This window comes from Callorhinus ursinus, unplaced genomic scaffold (assembly GCF_003265705.2).
Source record: "Callorhinus ursinus isolate GAN/ISIS: 27379988/994484 unplaced genomic scaffold, GSC_fseal_2.0 scaffold54, whole genome shotgun sequence".
NCBI classification, from domain to species: Eukaryota; Metazoa; Chordata; class Mammalia; order Carnivora; family Otariidae; genus Callorhinus; species Callorhinus ursinus.
This window is the reverse complement of record NW_027397116.1, coordinates 16,637,016-16,660,859: the sequence shown is the minus strand read 5'-3', so window position 1 is coordinate 16,660,859 and position 23,844 is coordinate 16,637,016. Positions and strand designations below refer to the sequence as shown.

At 36.5% G+C, this 23,844-nt stretch overlaps 1 long non-coding RNA gene across 1 annotated transcript; it reads left to right on the top strand.

Moving 5' to 3' along the window:
• The first annotated feature begins 945 nt into the window (after nucleotides 1-945).
• LOC141371028 (uncharacterized) lies at nucleotides 946-22,088 on the top strand. Its single transcript, XR_012375630.1, has 4 exons — nucleotides 946-1,191; nucleotides 15,213-15,796; nucleotides 21,294-21,408; nucleotides 21,928-22,088. It is a non-coding gene; the product is annotated as an uncharacterized lncRNA (long non-coding RNA).
• Nucleotides 22,089-23,844: the final 1,756 nt, after the last annotated feature.

Genomic DNA, 23,844 nt, shown 5'->3' with positions numbered 1-23,844 from the left:
ATTTAGTCTTGTTAAGTTCTGTGTTTCTAAGAATGTGCCCATTTCATTTATATTGTCCAATTTGTTGGTGTGCAGAAGAGAATGTCCTACTATATATCACTAGCCTGGGAAAAGATCAAAATTCAAAATTCAAGTATAATTTCTACTGAATGCAAATTACTTTCACACAATCACAAAGCCAAAAGGTCCTAAATCAAACTACCATAAAAAGTCAGAGACTGTATTTTCTTTGACCAATATATTACATTCCTAAGCATACAGATTACATTAGGAATCTTAAAGTGGGTCCATAACCCTGAGATTTTGAGAGCCTCCAAACAGTTGCCAGGCATAAACACACACAAGCACACACATATTTCTAGAAATTCAACTTTCCTGTGCATATAGTTCTAAAATCGACTGACATCATAAAAGGCCAACACTATTCTTTCTGTGACCACATGTTGTTCCCCACCCAGCCCCTTATATCTACCCTTAATCCTTCAAAAATAGCCATCTTCCTTTTTAGAAAAGAAAGCCATGTTCCTTATCCATCTGGAATCTTACCATGGTGCATTGCCAAAGTGACAATGGAAAGATTTGTTTCAGAGAAGTTTTCTTTAATGTTATCTCAGGGAACCAAACACCTCCCTTACAGCTTTCTATCTTCCTTTCTGAACGAAAGTAATGTCCTAGTAAAGCTGTTTTTTAAAAATATAAGTGGAAAGATTTCAAAGGAAATCAAGTGTCTCAAGATTGTTTGGATGGAATGTGTGGATTAACGTTTTACTTGGTATCTTTCAGAAGCAGTGTGCATAAACACCATTAAATATCTATCCCAGTCACTCATTTATTGAGTTTACCCCAGGTTATGTTACTGTATCAAACAACCACCAAGTTTCAGTTGCTTTGAACAGCATGGATTTCTTTATCTTTTGCTCTACTTATTGATTGGTTTACTACAGGTGCATCTACATGCCACATACTTTCTCAGTCTAGAAGCAGATTGAAGAAACACCTGTGTTTGTGACATGTCATTCCGACACCAGAGGGAAAAAACAAGAGAGCGTATGGAACCTCTCAATGTTTCTTAAAGCTTCTATTTGGATCTTGCCTACCTTGTACTTCTGATTCATCATCAGTCCAAAGACAATTCACAGCCAAGCCTAATGCCCATGGCATAGGGAAGCACAAAGAGTCACATACGGGCAGGTAGGAATGTATATCCTTTATAGGAATAGTAGTGAATATGCCACCACAGTTATTTAATCATTAAGTTATTCAATAATTTTTATTTATCATTAACAGACATCAGATGATGATGCATCAGCAGTACAAGGTAGCTTCAGGACCAATTAATCATTAGCATTATATATATTAACTTTTATGAAATATGTTGGAAAAATTTTTAACACGGTATTCTATTTTTATTGAGATTCTGATTATTCTCAAAAGCTGAAAAAACAGATATTAACACACACCTACACACTTACTAAAGGAAAACCATGCCTTATGTACTTTGCTTGATTAAAAGACTTAAATTTTATCTATTACATTGCCTTACTACAAATGAAGAGGAACAACATACCGATTTGCATTTTGATTTTATAATGTATTATAAAAATAGATAAATTGTATGACATTTGCATGTTGTTAATGTTGACATTACTGCTCTGTTGGACTTCCCTCTAAAAATCTCACTTTGCCTCTGGCTTCCCTAAAAATCACTCAAACAACAGGGAATACCTGTATCTTCATCTACAAAAACTAAACCACAGTGAAGCCTACCAAATATGTCATCCATTATTATTCCATGCTATTCATCCTGGTATTCTACTACTATTGATCTGAAATACAAGCAACTAGTATTCTTTTTTCACCAGTCTTATAGGCATAGATATGGAATCATTCTTTTTTTTTTTTACAATGTTAGCTTCTGAGATTTTATTATTTTTAATACATACATTTCACAAACAGAAACCTTCAAACACCACACACAATTCCATAACCAAATGTTTTCGTTTTATCAACTGGAATCATTCTTATTATCCACTCTCTATTGGTCTATCATTTTAATAAGACATTTCTTACTATTTCCCTTAGGGAATTAAAACACTCTCCTCTTTGCCTATCTACATGGATAGTGTTTTAGTTTGAGTTCCCCAGAAGTAGATTCTTTTTTTAAAATGTATTTTTTAAAGATTTTATTTATCTATTTTGGGGGGGGAAGTGAAAGGGAGTCTTAAGCTGACTCGACTCTGAGCATGGACCCTGAGCCAGGGCTTGATCCCACTACCCTGAGATCATTATCTGAGCTGAAACCAAGAGTCTGATGCTTAACTTACTGCACCACCCAGGCACCCCAGCCCAGAAGTGGATTCTGAGACAAGGATTCTAGGGAAAGTAGCTTGGGTTTGTAGGCAAGAATCACTAGTAGGGGGTATGGAAACAATCCAGGGAAGAGAAACAATCCAAGAAGGTAAATAAATTTAGACAGCTTCAATAGTAGGTGACTAGAGTTTAATCCTAATAAAGCTTAACAAGTCAAAGACCACTAGAACAACTCGCAATCTAACAAAATGACATTTATTGGCTCCAACCAGTGAAGGGGGGAACTTGAGAGGAACCAAGGAGAATCGCACAGAAGAGGAAGGGAAGGATATTTTATAAGGATTGCTGTAAGGTTTGGACTCCAAAGAAGGATCCTGAGCATCCTGCTCCAGCAGCAGGAAAGTGGGAAAGGCAAAGAGTATTTAATTGCACTCTTAAGACATCTCCAATTTAGCTGCCATTAATGTTAATTTTGATTCTATATATTTAACTTCTCTCTCTAAATCTCCATTGTTTCTGAATTTGGATGGGGAGAATTTTAGACCTGTTTGATCTCAGTGTTGCATACCAGTGATCCACACAAACATGAAAAATTTGTTAAGAATGTTAAACTCCTCTTTGTCCAAAGAATTATACACATTGTATTAAATATACTTATGGGCAACAATGTAAAAAATCTGTAATAGATGTGATGTAGGACTTTGGTTCTTTAATAAGGACCCGTCAAAAAAGTTTAACTAGTGTGGCAATGAAAGTTTTTGTGTTCTTGACTCGGTTAACTTCTTCTGCCTTACGTTGTTTTTGTTCCACATTATTTTCTTGTTCAGAAATCTTTGTTGCGTGCTTTGTATCTTTGCTTTATGATTTCTTTTTTCAAAATATAGTTTTAGCAATGGATCTTTTATCAGCTGTTTTATTCAGGATCCTCTGCTTCCAATATGCGGTGGCAAATACTGTCTATGCCTGTGTAATGAGTGCTACTATTCTGTCTCCTCTAAATTGAATCTCCCACATCGGTATTCTCTTTGATCCTTTAGTAAGGTAGCTGCATTTTCTCTATGGAATCACTTTCCTCTTTATGACATGTCGTAGATATGAAAGTTCAAAATCTTTCTATATAAAATGGAGAACAAACAAAAACCAGAATTTGTCAGGCCAAGGAATTCCTGTGCCACACTATGATATGCATCCTAGAAGCAGCAGCTCAGGACTAGCTTGGGACTTGTTCATATACCATAAACCTGTAGTTGTATAAGTCTCATGTTGTGTGCATTATCTCGGTTAAAGTCCTGCCAATCCTGGTACAGATTAGAGGAGTAATAAGTCAAAGGCAATTGAAATGACTTCTAAAATTATATGGAAGCCTGTTCAGTTTAAAAAAATAAATCTAGCTTGCTCATTGTGGTTCTTCTGTATTATCTACTTTGGTAACAAGTTTAATTTGATTCTGATTTTCTTTCAGCAATTTTGGCCTAGTCAATTTAATGCCAGTGATGGATATGGAAAAATTATAATAATTGTTAAATCTTGACAACACTTCCTCTTATAATGAAACTTCTTTAGTAGTAAAGTCATAGCAAATAATCTATAACACTATCATTCTACTGCTAAATGCTGTATTAAATAATTTGTAACCATAATAAAAATGGAGTTATTCTGTACCATGTTTTATATTTCAAAGAATATATAATTTTAATATTGATTTGGAAAAGCCAAAAATATTCAGTAGCTTTCTGCATTATTGTATGACTAAAAATAGCAATCCTGCAAAAACAACATTACAATTTAGGCATACAACTTATACATTATTGCGTAAAGTTCTGGGTACTGGACATCCTGTTGGTTTCAAGTGAAAAAAATGTGGAATATGTATTAGTTTTTTCCAACATAATTTTTCTTATTCAAGGAAAACATGATTTTATTTTTTTTAAAAAACCTATTTTTTGAGAAAAATGCCATACCACTTAGCATAACACAAGCAAAAAAAAAGGAGGAATAATATCTAAGTTCCAATTTATAAATGTCAAATGTTCTCACAAAAAATAAAATTTTAAAATGTGTCTAAAATCTTTATCATGATATCAATATCAGTTAAGAAAACTGCTGACATTACATTGCATAATTGAAATCAAACTTCATAGTAATGAATAAGTGGACTTTATTAGAAGCCCGCTTGAGAATTTTATACATTTCTATTTTTTGAAAAGCTGTAGTATACCTTTGTTCTAGAGCTGCCATTTCTCAAGGACAAGAGAAAGTATTCAAATGTGTAAAAATCTCTGAGGGGATTAGTGATTTCCAGCATATATTAGTCAGGATAATTACTAAATTTGCCTGTTTGTGCATACCCATGCCTAAATACAGTGCCTCACATAGGATATCATTTTCTCTCTAACGCAGCTAATCAATGAGAATGGTCAGTCTCTGTGACATTACGATCCAGGGATCCAGGCTAAGCAGAGCATCTCAGCCCTATACACACAACAACTAAGATTGCTCCAATCATAGCCAGATACATCCAGGTGAAGAAAAAGGGAAGAGTTTGTCTAGAGAAAATATTATTTTAAAACATAATCCTGAAGCTACTGAGCTCCCTCCTGCTCAAGCGCACGTGGAGAAAAAATAGTCAACCTGACCACATCTAAGTGAAATAGAAGGAGAATGTAGCTGGGCAGCTGTGTACCAAGAAAAACAGAGCAAAGGCTTGGGAAATGGGAGGCAGTTATAAAGTTGGCCATGGGGAGCAAATATGCTTCTCCCAAAGTAATGAAAAACTAAAGGCATGGGAAACATATTTCTCACCAACACATAACCTATTATACTTAGGAAGGATATTTGATATATTAAAAATAATAATGATAGTGATAATGAAGCTCAAGACCAAGTTTTATCTGATAATAATAGTTCTTCAGTTGTAACTCCAGAAACAGCAAATCACACGGTAATCTACATTACATAGTGTTTAGGATCATGAACCCTAGTGTCAAAATACCAAGGGGAAAACTGACCTGGGAACTGGCAGAATGACACTGGAAAATAGTCACATTTCGTTTTCAAAAAGTCTTAAAATTTTTGCGTCAGGTTTTCATGCACTTCCTATTAAAGAAAAATCTGTTGGTATTCTGATTTAAATTGCAAAAGATATATATTAATTTCATGAGAAATGATATTTATGATATAATTTCCTAACCAATAATATGATAAGCTGATATTTGGGGCTTTATGCCCTTTCTAAATTTTGAGTTTTGTTCTGAATCTTATGCTTTTCTGTTTTATCTCTTTATAGGTTTTATAATATGTAGTTTGAATTTTCAATGGTTATTTTCCTTTCCATTCCTAACTATTAATTCCAAGTATAAGAAATAAAAGCTGCATTAAAACCCATACTAAATTTTAATATTTTTAATATTTTATTTGAGCTTTACCATTTACCTAGACATGTAATTTTGTCCATGTCTCCATATTTATACACTTTAGTTTTCTTTCCTTCAAGAATTGTCTTGGATATTTGACACAAGTTTCTATAATTACAGGGGGTCCTATTTTGTATTTATCTTACTAGTGATTTCATTTCACTGGCCTCAGTTCTAGTAAATTAAAACATGATACATGACAAGGGGTGCATTTCTGATCAAGTGGGCTGGTGCAAAGGTGGGGAGTCCATGAGAAATTCTGCTAAGATGTGAGTGTTTGCTGAGCAAGGCAGAGAGGCTACCCTTGTCAGGAGTTTACACATGAAATCTGGGAGAGTCAGTCATCTCCTAGCTACTTTGAATACTCTCCCATTTTGTCTATCTTTGAGCTCAATGCTGGATGACCATTCTGAAAATGAACTGCAGGGATCTACTAAGGACAGCCACTTCTGTGTAGTGCTAAGGTGCTCTCACATCTGCTGCTAGGACTTCACAAGTTGCCTGGAAAATGATGGTCCTGGGAGGCCTGGCTGGATCAGTGGAATGTGCAACTCTTAATCTTGGGGTTGTAGGTTCCAGCCTCATATTGGGTGTAGAGATTACTTAAAAATAAAATCTTAAAAAAAAAAAAAAGAAAAGAAAAGAAAAGAAGATGGTCCTTATCCTAAGCTCTGTTACTGAGGCAAACCTTTCTTTTATTATTATTTTTTTTGTGAGATTTTATTTATTTGACAGAGAGAGACACAGCCAGAGGGTGAACACAAGCAGGGGGAGTGGGAGAGGGAGAAGCAGGCTTCCCACGGAGCAGAGAGCCTGATGTGGGGCTCGATCCCAGGATCCTGGGATCATGACCTGAGCCAAAGGCAGACGCTTAATGACTGAGCCACCCAGGTGCCCCTGAGGCAAACCTTTCTTATGACATTATTTGGTTCCAATGTCAGGTTATGCTATTTTTCTTGTTCAGATATCACAGTGGGAAATTAGAGGGGAGACAGAATTATGAACCTGAGCTTAGTCCAAAGTATTCCCCTAAATAGTTCTGTTGACTATCTTTAAAAAAAAAAATTTACAGATGAAATGAAACAAAAAAGAAAAAAAAATGGTCTCATCGTATTTACAGAGAACACAAGCCAGACACTGACACTTTTGGAGAAAACCTATTTAAAAAAATCAAACTTGTGCTTAAATATAAATATGCTCTAAAATATTTAATAATTTTCTATCAAAGAAATGGTTCTTTTAACATATACATTTTTACTTAATATAAAACTAGTTTTTTTCTTATTTCAGATGTGTATTTCAGTATATGCGTATATGTTTGTGTTTGCATTTATATTCCTAAGGTATTGATTAAAAAATAAGCTCTGTTTAAATAAATAACATCACAGTACATACCAAAAATTAGGGAAATTTTTATGTGTAAAGAAAGTTGAGGATACAAAAGGGAAGATAATTTTATCAGGTAAAGATGAGTTATATTTTGCTGTAATAAGTAATAACCCCAAATCTGTGTTTAAAAAAAAAAAAGATCTATTTCTGTCTCACAGTGCATACACAATTCAGGTAGGTGTATATTCTGTGTTGTTCTCTAGTAACCAGACTCTGAGAGCAAACTCTTCTAGAAATGCAATGAATGTTTATGGAGGAAGGAAAGTTAGGACATAGCTATCCCTTCAAGAATCTTCAAGATTCTAGCAGAAGTGACCAATGTGTTTCTAATTGCATTTCACTGGCTACAGTAAATCACTTAGCCAAACTTAACATCTGGGGAGTTAGCAAGTACAATCCTATCTCATGCCTGAATAAAGAAAAATGGAAATGTCTGTACACAGTACTAATGCCTACAACCATTCCTCTTTCAATTTATTAAATACCTCTTAGTTCACTTTCCTTTTCTCATTAAAAATATGAGAGAGAGGGGCGCCTGGGTGGCTCAGTCAGTTAAGCAACTTCCTTAGGCTCAGGTCATGATCCCAGGGTCCTGGGATTAAACCCCTTGTCAGGCTCCTTGCTCAGCGGGGAGCCTGCTTCTCCCTCTCTTTCTGCCTGCCCCCTCGCCCCGCTTGTGCTCTCTCTCATGCTATCTTTGCCTCTGTCAAACAAATAAAATCTTCAAAAAATTATAAAAAATAATAAAAATATGAGAGAGAGAGAAAAAGGTTCTCTGCAGACTTTTGGAGTGCCTGGGTGGCTCAGTCAAGAGCCCAATTCTTGATTTCATTTCAGGTCATGATCTCAGGGTCCTGGGATCAAGCCCCTAGTTGGGCTCCACGTTCCCCACAGAGTCTGATTGGGATTCTCTCTCTCCCTCGGCCCCTACCCTCGCTTGCCCTCTAAATAAGTAAGTGAATGAATGAATAAATATATAAATAAATCTTAAAAAAAGAAAAGAAACAGACTCTCAGTTATAGAGAACAAACTGATAGCTATCAGAGGGGAAGGGGGTGGAGGATGGAGGATGGGTTAAATAAAAATCACTCATCCCCTCACAGTGGAATAAAAACAAAAATTCCTTACATGATGATATCAACATCATGAATTTTGGTGTAATTAGAGAAATAGAAACACTATAACAACAATAGAAAGTGCCATGTGCAGTCGGGGAGGGAGATGGGAAACACAGCAGAATGGTCCTGAGCACAATGAGCACAGTGTCTCTTCCTGTGGAAGACATTGAGGGGACATCTTGCCCTGGGAATAAGAAAAAATATTTCTTGAGTAGATCCTAGTTTTGTCCCTTGAAAGGGGAACATGATTCATTAATCTCTGTAGATTTTGTATTCCACCCTCTCTGTGAATCATCTTCCTTCATTACCATTTTTGCCATAAAGTAACTGGACACTGGAAAAGTTGCCCTCCTTAGCTTCCAAGCAACTTTCTGAGTTCACTTTCTGCCTACAGATAACTGGTGACTCTGGGGCCATTCTAAGTCTCAGAAGTCATAGTCTTTTTTAATATTAATAGTGAATTGTCCCAAAGTAAACTTAAGGAAATGTTATAAAAAGGTAGGCAGGCAGGTGGGAAGGAAAGAGGAAAGGAAGATGAAGGGAACAGAGGGGAAAGGAGAGGGATTTTAGTTAAAAGAGCCAAAAAATCACCAGGCACACATGTAAACCTCTTACAGAAGTGTATTATCTCACAGTATAAGGAGAAAAAGACTCCCATAGATACAAGATTTGAAGACAGGATGTCTGAAAATTTTCCCAAAACATCAAAAACATCATGGATCCCAGAAATTCTATGAAGTGAGACAGGATAAAATTTAAATACATCACACACACACACATACACACACACATATACACACACAGTATATTTTTTTTGTAAAATTTCTGTATTAGAATGTAAGTAAATTAATATTACAATTATTCAAAAGAATTCATTTAAAATTGAAATTCCAATATTTCAGAGTTTTTGATTGTTAAAGAACATTTATTTCTGTGAACATTTAATATATGAGTTATAGTTTAATTTTTATAATCTTCCATATGTTTTTATTTGTTTTAATCTTTTTCTATATTTCAAATAGTTTATTGTTTACTGGAAAATGGAAGGAAAAAAATAAACTCTTAAATTGACTTTTGGTAGCAGCAATTTATTTTGCTTAGTCATCCCTGAAACTTAATTGAAAAGTCTGTAAAAAATAAGTCAGTGTTGGAGAATATTTTAATTTGTAGTTTGGGGTAAACATCAATTGATTATAAAGAAAACATCTTAGAAATAACTTGTGAATTAAATGCAAACTACTACATAATGCTCATTTATATGCAAATAGTTTATTTTTAACCTTAAAAGTGTATGTAACATAAAGATACATACTGAAAACAAATATCAAATAACATTTTCTCATTTCTTTCATATAAACCTCTTATTAAAGTTTAATATGTGTCTCTTTGATATAAAGATGATATGGACTTAATTTCTATAAATATATTTGAACATTAGTTCTATTTGTACACTTGTTAAGTAAGTAATATCATCTAAATCAGCTAAAAGTCTTACAGAACTTTCAGTTATTTCTGTGAATGTCATAATAGTGAAAACACAAAATAATGAATATTCATTTCTTAAGATAGTCTACATATATAGTCAGATATTCAGTGCTTTAAAACTAGCTATCTGAGGGGCGCCTGAGTGGCTCAGATGGTTAAGTATCGCCTTCGGCTCAGGTCATGATCCCGGGGTCCTGGGATCGAGTCCTGCATTGGGCTCCTTGCTTTGCTGGGAGCCTGCTTCTCCCTCTCTTGCTCCCCTTGCTTGTACTCTCTCTCTCTCTATCTCTGTCAAATAAAAATAAAATCTTAAAAAAAAACTAGCTATCTGAAATGTCATTGATATATTCTTTAATTTGATGGCTGTTCATAGTTTTTTTTAATAACTGATAATATAAACATGTATTTACCTTTACTTTTCCTTATATAATTGAGGTCCTAATTACAATCTTTCATAGAAATATCATTAAAAACCATACATGTTCTCAAAAATGTTTAAATTTTGCATGCAAAGATAATTCCAAATATCTATAAAAAGGGACTATTTGCAAATTGGCAAAGAGCAATGAAAAAGCTTGCAGAATGCATTCATTTTCTAACTGCCATTGTGTGTGAGAGAGTTTGTGTGCTTTCCAAAATTTGTCTGAGTTGCCAGGCCTGTCAGATATGTTTGTTGGAGTTTGGAAAGGAAACCTACCACGTTTTCCATTCTTGGCATTAGCATCGAGAAAGTTTTAGAGAATATATTCTGATCTACTATTATACATTTCAAGTTTTGGTAATAGCAATTTCAAGGAAAAACTTAACTTTAGGTGAAAGTAACTGGTAATCTATATCTATTTCAATTTCAGCATCATTTCCTAGAATTTCCTCTTTCTGCAAACATATTTGGAAGTTAATATTACTTATTAACATTATTGTTTTGGGAACGCCTGGGTGGCTCAGCCAGTTAAGCGCCTGCCTTTGGCTCAGGTCGTGATCCCAAGGTCCTGGGATCAAGTTTCACACTGGGCTTCTTGCTTAGTGGGGAGCCTCCTTCTCCCTCTGCCTACAGCTTCCCCTGCTTGTGCTCTCTCTCTTTTTCTCTAGCAAATAAATAAATAAATAAAATCTTTAAAAACAAAACAAAACAAAACATTACTTACACACTTATTCAAATTCTTTTGTTTAAATGTTACACTTTAAAAAAGCAGGTTGTATGGCAGATATGGTCTATAAAACAGCTTTAATGCTGAAATTGCTAATGAACTGTATATAGTATTAATGAATAGAATACAAGTTATTTTAATTTTTAGTAATAACATTGGCTTATTATTCTCAATGTGTCCCATTGATTTGGAATAAATTCAGAAAATTTCAAGGGCTACTAATAAAATAATATTCAACAAAGTTAACTACAAATGTATCTGATTAAAAGTCATAGAAAATAATTATATAGTTTAGAACTATAAATACAATTTACTCAATCATTTTGACTGTTTTGGCTGAGCTACAAAGTAAAATATATAAAAGACATAAATCCATGATTCTTGAGTGTTAAAAATTGTCTAACATTCTTCTTTCATTAAAGATAAAATGAATTGCAGAAGGGAACTATGGAGAAGGTCAAAATCATACATTTTGAGGAACTAGAACTAATTTTAACTTAGAGTGATGTTATCACCAGCTGGATATTCAAATATGTATTTCACATAGACATTTAGATTTTTATTTCTACTTAAGCTTTGGTATCAATCCATTACCTTTACTAAGAAGGGTCAAATCCATTAACTTGGCCAACTCACATAGAACCATTCACATAAAACTACCAAGACAGAATCCGTTTCTATTTTAAAAATTTTAGTGCACTAAAAGAATAATATAGCCCACTAAGGAATAATCTAGGCCTTTCTGTTTTATCAATAAGAATAAATTTTTGTAATTTATGTTTTATTGCTTAAAATAAACAGAGAGACAGGTGAAATAATTTACTGAGAATCTGTCTCCTATCTATCATCTATCTATCTATCTATCTATCTATCTATCTATCTATCTATCCATCTATCTATCAAACAAGCAATCATCTATCCTTATATTCCCTAGCTTAGGTAAGTATTGCTGGCAGATAGCTCTTAACTATCAACAACTTTTGGTGATTGCCTTCATTGAAAAGAATACCTTACTGGATGGCATGCCTCCTTCTCAGGGTGGCTTGCATCCAATGACTGATCTCTTTGGAGTAAAAAAAAAATTCTTGCCTCCTTTCCTCCAATTTGGGACAACTTTGTAGGGTCATCCCCACTTCAGAATTCCTTATAGAAGCCTCTACATGAAAACTATCTCAGAGATCCCAGGGAATCCAACCTGCAATAGAGGCTGAAACTTTTTACTATAGATCCAAACCTAGAACATAATAAAGTATGTAAGTTCTCAATGACTATTTGCAAGTGACCATTTAAGAGGTGCACTTTATCTATGCACCTAGGAACAAACATACATGCTTTCTATTTGTTTTTTTTTGTTTTGTTTTTTGAATTATGCTGGATACATATTTAAAAGTCAGCTGAACACTTAAAGACCAAACCAGATTGTTGGCAATACTGCATAGAGTAACACTGTGTATGTCCTCCTGAACAACAGTAAAATTAGTGCCATAAAATGGAAGATACCTTGATATTTTGATTAATTTTCTTATAAAAATGTAAGTGCATTTTTTTTAGCACATGCCATTGTAACCAGACATCTTATCAAAAAATACAAGGAAATGTCAGAGTGACATGTAAGCATGCTTTAGAGAAAAAGGCAAATTTATATTTTAGCAACTTTATCATAACTTTTCTCTGGGCACTCAAAATACTATGTGGCTGAGTGATTAACATGGTGTCAAGTTTTTATTCTGAAAAGAAGCTCTTCATTCTAGTTATGTAAAGAATTTACAAACTAAAATACACACTCTTTTACAAACTTCATACTTTTCTAATGGGTATTTAAGAATACCTCTGACTAGACAATTTCAAATTTTATAAGTGCTGCAGACATTTTTGTTTGCTAACATAAACCCAACTTATTTTGAACTAATTAAAAATGTATTATATATACATAATAAATATGTTCTTAAATTCTGGGAAACCTATATGAAGGACCTTAAGGTTTTCTACACCATGCTAGATGCTAGGAATGTAAACATGAACAGGACATAGTACTTGCCTTTAAGATTCTCAGCAATCCAATAGGTAAAATTCAACTAACTAGCATATCAACTAACTAACTACTTCCTATTTCTCCCTCCTCTGGAGTCAAGCATAAATTCAGATTATGGTCAAGTATAGACCCTCTTTTAGCATAAAAAATCATATTAAAGATGACCAGACGATTATTAAACTGGGCAGTATATAAAGAAGCCTTATCATCTTCAAGAAAACACTATGAGGGCAAATTCACATGAAGATGCATTTTTCCTCACCTTTCCTTCTTTATTCCATAGGATTGAAAGAAAGCTGAGTGTGCATAAGGATAGGCAGCTAATATAAGAAAAAGTAAGGTGCCTGTGGCTAAGGGTCATATGGATATAAGTGAACTAAGGTAGAAGAACAGATGGGCAGTGCTAGAAGAAGACTATGCTCTATGATTTTCCATGGTGTGTTCATAGAAAAAGATAAAAAACTGAGGTCCTGACCAGGGAGGAAACCTGATGCTAGTGATGATAATAGAAAAGGGCAGACAAATCAATATTGATTATTTAAGAATTCTTATTGTGCCTTTAGAAGATTGTAATGCACATCTCAAACCCAAACTAAATAAATGTGGTTTTGTTTTGTTTTACATTCTTACAGATTCTGTGGATTTTCCTTAACTTAAAGAAATTCTGTCTAGGGCACTGAAGGTGCCACCCTCATCCCACCCATAATGGTTTCAATGTGGTATCATCAAATGATTCTGTAACTTTTATCTACCTGGTTAATATGAAGTGAAAAGAGAACACATAAGAAATCAGTAAATTCAACTTGAAGATTTAAGCAGAACACTGGAAGGGAAGAAAAATTAGAGCTGGGCCCTCAAGGAGGACTCACCATTTCCTAATTGAACAAGGTAGCAAAAGTATACCTCAGATAGAAGCTTAAGCATATATGAAAGAGGTCAGAAAGTGTTTTGTAGAAATACCAACTGTCAGGACTGTAAGGAAAACTGAGTATTCTAAGGCTGGAGTATCTGTGAATGATCATTTGGTGATGAATTTGAAGAGCAGACATTTCCAATTATTTGGCTGGGCAGGGTTTAGGCTATCAGAAACCCTAGATCAGGTACTTCCTATGCTATGGTTTCAATGTTTGCCCCCCCCACACCAAAGTTCATACATTGAAATGCTAATGTTCAATGTAATAGTATTAGAGTGAAGCTTTGGGAGGCAATTAAATCATGAGGGTAATGTTCTTATGGAAAGGAGTAATGCTCTTATAGAAGAGGCCCAGAGAGCTCCCTAGAAACTTCCCATCATGTAAGGATTCAAGGAGAAGTCTATGACTTGAAAGAGGGCCCTCACTCAGCCATGCTGGCACCCTAATCTTGGACTTCTAGCTTCCAGAACAGTGAGGAATAAATTTATATTGTTTATAAGCCACCAGTCTGTGGTATTTTTTTAAGATTTTATTTATTTATTTGAGAGAGAGAGAGAATGAAAGAGAGAACACATGAGGGGGGGAGGGTCAGAGGGAGAAGCAGACTCCCTGCCGAGCAGGGACCCCGATGTGGGACTCGATCCAGGGACTCCAGGATCATGACCTGAGCCGAAGGCAGTCACTTAACCAACTCAGCCACACAGGCGCCCCTGTGGTATTTTGTTATAGCAGCCCAAGTGGACCAAGGCATCCCCATTCTCATCTAAGGCATCCTTCTGAGAGGCAGGTATGAATTCTGGTCTGATGGCAAATCTCCTGAGTCAGCACAGACAGCAGATGCAGTGAGCAGGGTTAATTCATTTCTTGAGGCAAGAAGCATAGAGCAAGGCCAATGAGTAGAGGACAATAGCAGAGTACTCCACTCCCCATTATCGACACAAAATCTGTGTTGCTAGTGGAGACAAGTGTGTTCCAAGTGCCCAAGGAGCACTATATTAGGATGACCAATAGTGTATTTATGAGGAGTGGGGAAGAAAAGGGTGGAGTCTTCGGCAAGTGTCCCTCTAGAAGCAATCCTGAATCTCTGCCTCCATATATTTTATAACATTCTTCACACAGTTGTGTCACAGAACTGAGCAAAGGCTCAGGAAGAGGAAGCAGCAAATGTCATTGAAAGTAATGTATGGTGATTAACATAACATAATAAAAAAAAAAGAAAGTAATTTTGAGTTAGGGTAAGCTCAACAATATATAATTGTAAAATTCCAAATTAAAATTACTGAATCAAAGTTAAATTTTATTTTTCTTTTTGGAAAAAAAAAACAACAACAACTGGGGTAGGCAGTCTAGGGCTTATACGGTGGTAGCCATCTTGATTCCGACTTTCTTTTCCACCATTCCAGGGTCTGGCCTCCTTCCTCAGGTTTACCTCATGATCCAAGATGATTGAAAGTCCTCACATCAACGTAGCAATTTGGAAAATGGAAGAACAAAAACAGCGAAAAGTTTTAATCTGGTAGAGTTAGCAATTTTAAAACAGATGCTTTGGAAATGTCACACATAACCACCTGCATCTCACTAGTAAAAAAAAAAAAAAAAAAAAGATTACTCCTAGTTTCAAGAAAAACTAAAAAATGTCATCTTTATTCCAAAAATCAATAAGGCCAGTGTATGAATTTTTAGTAGTAAATTAGCAGCCACCGACACAGAGGACATGTGAGATAGAATTACAAAACTGAAGTGTTAAAACTTTGAATAAGAATCACTTGAACTCTGGATTCCTTTGTTATTTTGTGTAGCACAGAAACTGTGCTTTCTCCACGATGCTTTCTCCACTGTGCTTTCTCCACGATGATAGAGCTTGGAATGTTTATTCTACAAAGATTCTGAAAATCAGATTTTCTACAACATGGACACCAATCAGACATGAGAACTCCTGCACACTGACACAAGCAGCAGGATTGAATGAAAGCCTACAAACAGAACAGTAAGACATCTAGGATTTTCTTTAACTCAGTCTTCCTTTCTAGAGAAATGGCCAGCCCACAAAGAAAATCCACAGAGACTGACATTAAAACACTACCTAAAGACATGGTCTTCTCCCTATTATCCGTTAATCAGAGCCAGCAATTAAGTCCCCTTCCAAATAGCCAAAGTTTAAAATGAGCTCCTTAGATCTGACTATTATCTGACAGCAAAGGATTATCAGTCAGGGGCAAAAATCTAACAAGTGATATAAAACACAAACAAACAAAAAAATCCTCAAATGAATATAGGGCAATGAAAGACACAGTGGAAAAGTTCATGAAACTATGAATAGTATGCATAAAATAGTAGAAGACATCATATCCCATGAAATATGAACAGAATACAGGTGTGTTCCAAAAAAGCGAATGCAAAAAAGAAAAGATATATATAAAATTTTGTGTTAGTGACATTCCTTGAAATTTTATTTTCCATCCCTTCCCCCATTTTCCCCTAACTCCACGCAGTATCATAAGCATCATTTATTCAGTTTCCAATCTAATCACTTGGCTAACATCCTATTCTAAGTCCATCAGCATCTCTTGATTGAAGAACTCAAAAAAAAAAAAAAGAAGCAAATGTACTTTCTTTGGGAAACAGGGAGAAAACTATGGACTGGAATATTTTAACAAAATCTCATGAATAAAAAAGTAAGATTCTTCGTAAAACATGTTTTTAAAAATTCTTTAATGAAAAATGAAGAAATGCCAATATGTTAAGGAATCACTAGTTCAGGATTTGGGTAAGAGCAAGAACAGAGGAAGGCATGAGAAACACTAAATCTGCAGTTGTCTTATAGCATTTCCTGTTTTGAAAAACTCCTGGGACAAGAACAAGTTTGAATCCCGGGGCCTAAGTAGAGGTATAATAGGAGACCCAGAGCTGTCACCAGTTAGACCCCAAGACTGCCCATCTGCTTGGACTCACTAACCTTTGTTTTACATTTTCCTCTAAGCTCTTCTTTCTGACCTTCCTCTTAACTCAGGCAAATGAAACCCCAAACCACCCCCTAGGTGCTGGCAACTGCCCTGACAAAATCTCCTGCTGGCCCAGACCACCTAGACCATTTAAGCTAAACCTGGCTCGCACCTGTAGAAGGACCATGGAGAGACCTCTGGAACACAATTACCTTTACCTCATTGTAATACTAAAATCTCCACCCCAGGAGGAGCCTCAGCCTCATTTACATAATTTACCATGTATATATACACATATTTCCTCAAGGCACATGTGTGATCTTACACCCACCTCCACATAGGATGTCAAGGTTTCCCTATCTAAATATTCATCCTAACCCTAAACAGAAGGAAGTCCTCTCTTGGGGAGTCACAGCTTTGGAAGCCATTCCCCATGATCTCCTTATTTGCTGCATATAGTTTACTTTGTACAACAACTCAACCTGATACAGTTTCTGACTAGGATCCAGGAGCAAACTCAAGTTGGTTCAGTGCAATGTTAACTCAAAAAAGATACAAGATAAAAAAGATACACCCTCAGTGCAAGGAAAATAGAAAACTATCCTTCCCATCTCCACTTTCAGGGTACAGCAAATAAATTTTCCCTGATATTGAGTAGGTTTGGGAGAAGAGATGGATGGTAATATATTACCTAACCATCCAAAGGTTAAAGAAAAAAATTACAGTGGAAATTAGAAAATATTTTAAGCTGATTGATAATGAACTATAATAATGATGAGAGACAAAAGACTGAGAGCTGGTAAAACATGAATCTCAAGAATTAGAATAGTGAGGGATGCCTGGGTGGCTCAGTCAGTTAAGTGTCTGCCTTTGGCTCAGGTCCTGGGGTCCTGGGATCCAGTCCCATGATCAGCGGGGGAGCCTGCTTCTCCCTCTGCCTGCAGCTCCCCCTGCTTGTGAGCTCACTCTCTCTCACTCACTCTCTCTCTCTCTGACAAATAAATAAATAAAATCTTTAAAAAAAAAAAAGAATAGTGAGATAAATGAAGAAAAGTTAACCAGGAAATTAAAAAAGAGCTTCTGGAAAAGTGAACTCTCTTTTCTGACAGAAATGTAGTCTATTTCAGAAACACAGTTTTGTTTTGTGTTAACTCAGTTTATGTAAAACATACAGCAAGTAAGCTGTTTAAAAAACTCCTATTTCTTTATAGATTGGATAAAAGTAGTCGAATTTTGATAATGCACTCTTGGGCAGGAAGAAATCCAACAGGGACATTTTAAAATTAGGCCACAGGTAAAAGTAGTTCAGGAGGGTAAACTTAGAAATATAATGTATCTGTTATACAGATAAATCACCTGGAGTTAGACCAGATTAGGATCTCATCTTTTCCCTTCTTATTACCCACACCCCATAAAATATGAACCCAATACATCAAGTAGCATAATTACATGTAAGTAAATGGCTATTATGCCTGAGTGATGTGGAAAACAGGCAAAAGAAAAAAATAATTACATTTCTTACTGCCTACAGACCACAGACAAGTCCTTGAAACAGGCAGAGTGACATTCCTCTAGGAACTCAGCTGCCTAGAAGTTAATAGTTTGCTAAGGGCAAAAGGCAATCTTAGCCCAACCTCCAGGATCCTGGGAGTCTACTTTAACATATAAAAATTCCTTTGGAAACTTCCTTTATCTCTACCCCTCAAGATACATATTGGAAATCATCCCCCAAGCATATGAACCACCAATGCACATCTGAAGACTCTCAGGATTAAGGTTTTATTAGACAGCAATAAAATGACATTTTCCGAACCATAGCTAGCCCCTTAAGGTCCTGGAAACCTTACTTCCAAATTCCTTAGAGACCTATACTATCCCTAACCCCCTCCCAACTTGAAAGTATGTAATCAGCCACTCATCACAATCCCAGCGCAGGTCTTTGTGCCTATGGGGTCCAGTCCCCGAGCTTTAATAAAACCACCTTTTTGCACTGAAGACATCTTAAGAATTCTTTCTTGACCCAAACCCTAACCATTTCCTACATCTTGAGCACTGGGATCAGATGAGGGGAATGGAGTGATGGACACCAGAGGGCAATGAGAGAGGAGAGGGAGAGAGGATGAAAGGCACAAAGGCTATTACATGAAATAAAGAATAGTGGGGCCACATCGTGTAGTCCCAGAGCCTAGACTAAAGACTATTTCACTACTGAGTTGTTTTTCTTTTTTCTTTTTTTTTTTTTAGATTTTATTTATTTATTTGAGAGAGAGAATGAGATAGAGAGAGAGATCATGAGGGTCCGAGGGAGAAGCAGACTCCCTGCTGAGCAGGGAGCCCGATGTGGGACTCGATCCCCGGACTCCAGGATCATGATCTGAGCCGAAGGCAGTCACTTAACCAACTGAGCCACCCAGGCGTCCCCTGAGTTGTTTTTCTATCAGCTGAATAAAGGAGAGGGGCCACTCTCAAATTTCTACCCATCGACACTATGTGGGTTGTACTAGGAAAGTAAAACCAGAAAGAAATATTTATATACCCTGATTAGAAGTGACTTGCTAAAAGTAGGAACATTTTTTTGTTTTATAATGGACTTTATCACACACTCCTTCTATAATTAAAGGAGAATTTACACATATAAACCAGTTCTTATTTTCTTATTACAATGCAGTCGCTATTAATTTAGGTAGAATTTTACTTGAATGTCTAAATAACAGGACAGCTCTTTCTATAAGAAGATTGACTGCTGGAGTGGATTAAAAGCTTTCAGAGAAATCCCCTGCTCATTTATATTAGAGTGGGAGAATTTGATTTTCCTTCCAACAGAAATTGCTGTTTTATCCGGTTTGTATTTCTAAAGGGCATCCTAAAATATCGTTGATTTTATGCCATTCAACTGTTATGAAACATTTATCCAGCTTAATTTTATAGCTTAATTTCTGATCTTCTCAAATATTATTTTCCCTTCCAAATTATAACAAAAGTCCTTTTAGTAAAATTTTATTACCAAATGATCATCTATAAACTGTGGTATTTTATACAGTTAAACTATGCATCTATTCCTTTTCTTTTCTTTCTTTCTTTTTTTTCTTTTAAAAATGTCCCTGTTAAGAGGGGTGCCTGGCGGGCGCCTGGGTGGCTCAGTTGGTTAAGCGACTGCCTTCGGCTCAGGTCATGATCCAGGAGTCCCTGGATCAAGTCCCACATCAGGCTCCCTGCTCGGCAGAGAGTCTGCTTCTCCCTCTGACCCTCCCCCCTCTCATGTGCTCTCTCTCTCTCTCTCATTCTCTCTGTCTCAAATAAATAAATAAATAAATAATTTAAAAAAAAAAAAAAAAACTGGGGGGCGCCTGGCGGGCGCCTGGCGGGCTCAGTCAGTACAGCATGTGTCTCAACCTCAGGGTGATAAGTTCAAGCCCCATGCTGGGCAGAGAGCTTAAGAAAAAAGTTCCTATTTAGAAACTGATTTCATAAAATGAAACATCACTTCATGTTTCTTCCTCTTCAGAATGCATATTTTGTAATTATTTGAAAATTTAAGTATACAAAAGTGAGATGATCTTAATACAAAATGGTATTATTCTCACATTTTCTTTTCCAGACCTTCAAACGTAGAAATGCAAGTTTGAACACAGGACCAGACATGGGATTGCATCAAAGAGTTTAACATGAAGAAAATTCATAAGTAAATTGAGATACCAAATGAAGGAGTGCAGGATGAGATGCCCCAAAACGTGCCACTTTGGCACAAAGATTATTTCAAGTTCAAAGTAATTAAAACCCATTAGTTGCAGAAAAAGCTCTCTGCCTCCCCCACAGCTGCCTAAATTTACATTGGAAGGGAAAGCCTGCAACAGGAATAGAACTATTAACAGAGAACCTCCCCTTTACCTCAGGAACTCATCCACATAATAGGGCAACCTTGTTTTTCTAAACATCTCTTTTCACCTTCTTGCTGATAAGCATTCTCCCCTCTGAATCCTCAGGCCCCTCCCCTCTCCTTAGCTCATATAAGCTTCATGTTGCCCCATTGTCTTTGGAATTTTGTGTCTGTATGGATTTCCCATATGTACGCCTATTAAGTTTGATTTTTTTCTGTTACTCTGTCTCGTGTCAATTTGATTCTAAGTCCAGCTAGAGGGACCACAGAGCAGAGGAAAGTCTTCTTCCCTGACACTAAATAACTCTAAAATGGACATGCAGATAAAGAAAGGTCTTTTTTTTTTCTTTTTTCAAGAGAGGGAGAGAGGGTTGAGGGAGGAGTAGAGGGAGAGGGAGAGAGAGAGAATATCAAGCAGGCTCCACACCCAGTGCAGAGCCAAGCCGACTCAGTGGGGCTGGATGCACAGCGTCATGATCCCATGACGCTGGGATCATGACCTGAGCACAAATCAAGAGTTGGACACTTAACCGACTGAGCCACCCAGGCACCCCAGGAAATTTATATTTTCTGACTGCCTTCTGTGTTCTAAACATTCTATATAATGCAATATGATAACCTATAATGTAACCAAGATTGTTTTCATCTCCTTTTTTTTAATCAAGCTGGGGTGGGAGGAGTGAGGAACTAAAGAGAATGTAGACACAGCTGACATACTGAGAGATCTATGAGAAAAAGCTCTGTGCTTCATGTCCCAGTTTTGAATTCCAAGAGGAGGAGGTAAGTCCACTATAAATGCCATCGGATGTCTTGCTGCACTTGGGTAGAGTCCCAGAGAAGTGGCCAAAGCAGCCTGGGGAGTTCAAGCCTGATAGCCAGGCTTAACTGTGTCCTTTGTTTCTGCATAATTTCCTAGTTTGGGAGAGTCTACCCAGGTTTCCAGTCCTTGGCACCTAGAAGAATCTTAGTAAATACCTATTTAATTGGATATATAATGTCTTCATTTTAGATATTCTGAAAGAGATTGCATCTTGATAAATTATTAGTGCAAGCAGATGTTAACCTTGATAAAAACTGTTCTTCCAGGTGCTTTGTCCTTACTTGAGTGCGTTATGGAGCCCCTAGCAGATTCTACGCAACTCTTTAAATGGGCATTGCTTTAGAAATCTGCCATAAAGCACAGAGAAAGCAGCAGGGGCAGCAGCAGAATATAAACATCCTACTTCAGATTTATTTTAGTTCTTCAGTTTTGGTTATAAGGCAGTGTACAGAAACACTGACTACCTCATCCTCCCACAGGACATTATACTGGTCCACTACCGTGATGGAATCATGCTCATGGGAACCTCGAAGAAGGAAATGACTTATATTTGGTAGAGATCCTAGTAAGATGCATTTGCTAGAGATGGAAAACTGTTCTTGGCTTGCTATCAGACACTAGCGGAGACCATATGCCTGATCATAAGGTAACATGACAGTGGGACCCAAGCTTTCCATTATCAATTGTGAATAATCTGATCAACAAAACTATAAATTAAGGCATTCTTAGCACCATTCCTTCATCAAGTCAGTGTGGTTTATATAAATCTGGGGTAAGCAAGTGATAAAGTCCAAGAAAGCTACATAAACTGTTTCTTACATTTCTAAAATGCCTGTTTCTGTCCTATTGCTGCCCCCCTCCAACCCACTGTTATGTCTCCTGGGTGGGTGTGCTCACTAAGAGGCAACACGAACACTGTTTTTTTGTTTTTTTTCTATTTTGTGATTCCATACATTCAATGGTGTTCAAGGTTTCTGTGAAAGGTCATATTTTCCACTGGGCTTGTGGCAAGTCTGGAAAGAAAAGTTATAGAGGACACCACTACAGTTTTAAAGCAAAGACATGTCCTTTCAACAAATAACATGTAGCAAGGAGCTTTGAACAACACGAATTTCACATCACTGAAGCTGATGTGTCTGCTACTACTACTGAGCGCCCAATATGTGAGAAGCAGCAACTAAAAGTAATACCTACCTTAAAGAAAGAAAGAGCATGTTCATTGCCTCGAAGCAATGGATTAGATGCACAAATTACCAACATGGGTGTATCTTAAAAAGAGAATTCTTAATGAAAGTAGTGTGAGATATGTAACAATAAAAACACTTTATAGAATCAGCACAAAAGTATGCACACAAAACAACAGTTCCCCTGTTGCAAGAATATATTTTAATAAAAATAAATGAGGATGGCTTCTTTTATATGGGGAGAGGACAGTGGAAGTTGGCTACAAAACTGAATGAGCGGAATGAATGAATGATTTAGCTGATTAAAATTCAAACTTGGGCTTTGCAGAGACTCCAATTCCTATCCTTATAAAGTGGGATGACACTTTTATAGGGCAAGCAGACATACAATTTAAAAGAATAAGCACAGTAAAATAGAATAATAGTAATAAAGACTCCAGTGATTAAAAGGTGCTATGAACTTGGAGGGGTATTTTTCCTCAATCTGTGCATCTGATATCTAAGGGAAAAAAATCAAGGAAATAAGTACATATGCAGCAGTGAAATAGCAAATAAGGAGAGAGGTAGAATATGGCCTCTGGGAGGCAAGCAGTGTCCCATTCATGTAAGCTGTGGTAACAAATTTGAATTTCATTTTCTAATTTGAATTTCACTATGATCTGCTGGAGGTTTTCAAGCATGGGAGAAATATGATCAGACTAAAAGTATAGTAAAACATCCTGGCTACTATATCAAAAAAAAAAAAAAAAGTAGACAGCAGGGAAAGAACGTAAATAAGACACAAGAGCTAGGAAGATTCCCATTCCTCTGATGAGATCATCATGGTTGGCAACAGGCCGTAGGACAAGTGGGTAAAAAATGATCACGTCACATACGGGAGGAAAACATGCCAATTACAATCAATATTTTCTGATCAAAGTCCAAAGACCTTGAAATGATATCCATAGAACTTCAGGGTTTTGACTCTGTCTACTACATTCTTTTATTATTATTATTATTTTACTTGTTTATTTGAGAGAGAGAGAGGGTGAGAGAGCACAAGCAGGGTAAGCTGCAGAGGAGAGGGAGAAGCAGACTCCCCCCTGAGCGGGGAGCCCGATGCAGGGCTGGAGCCCAGTGCAGGGCTCGATCCCAGGACCCTGGGATCATGACCTGAGTCGAAGGCAGATGCCTAACACACTGAGCCACCCAGGCGCCCCTGTCTACCACATT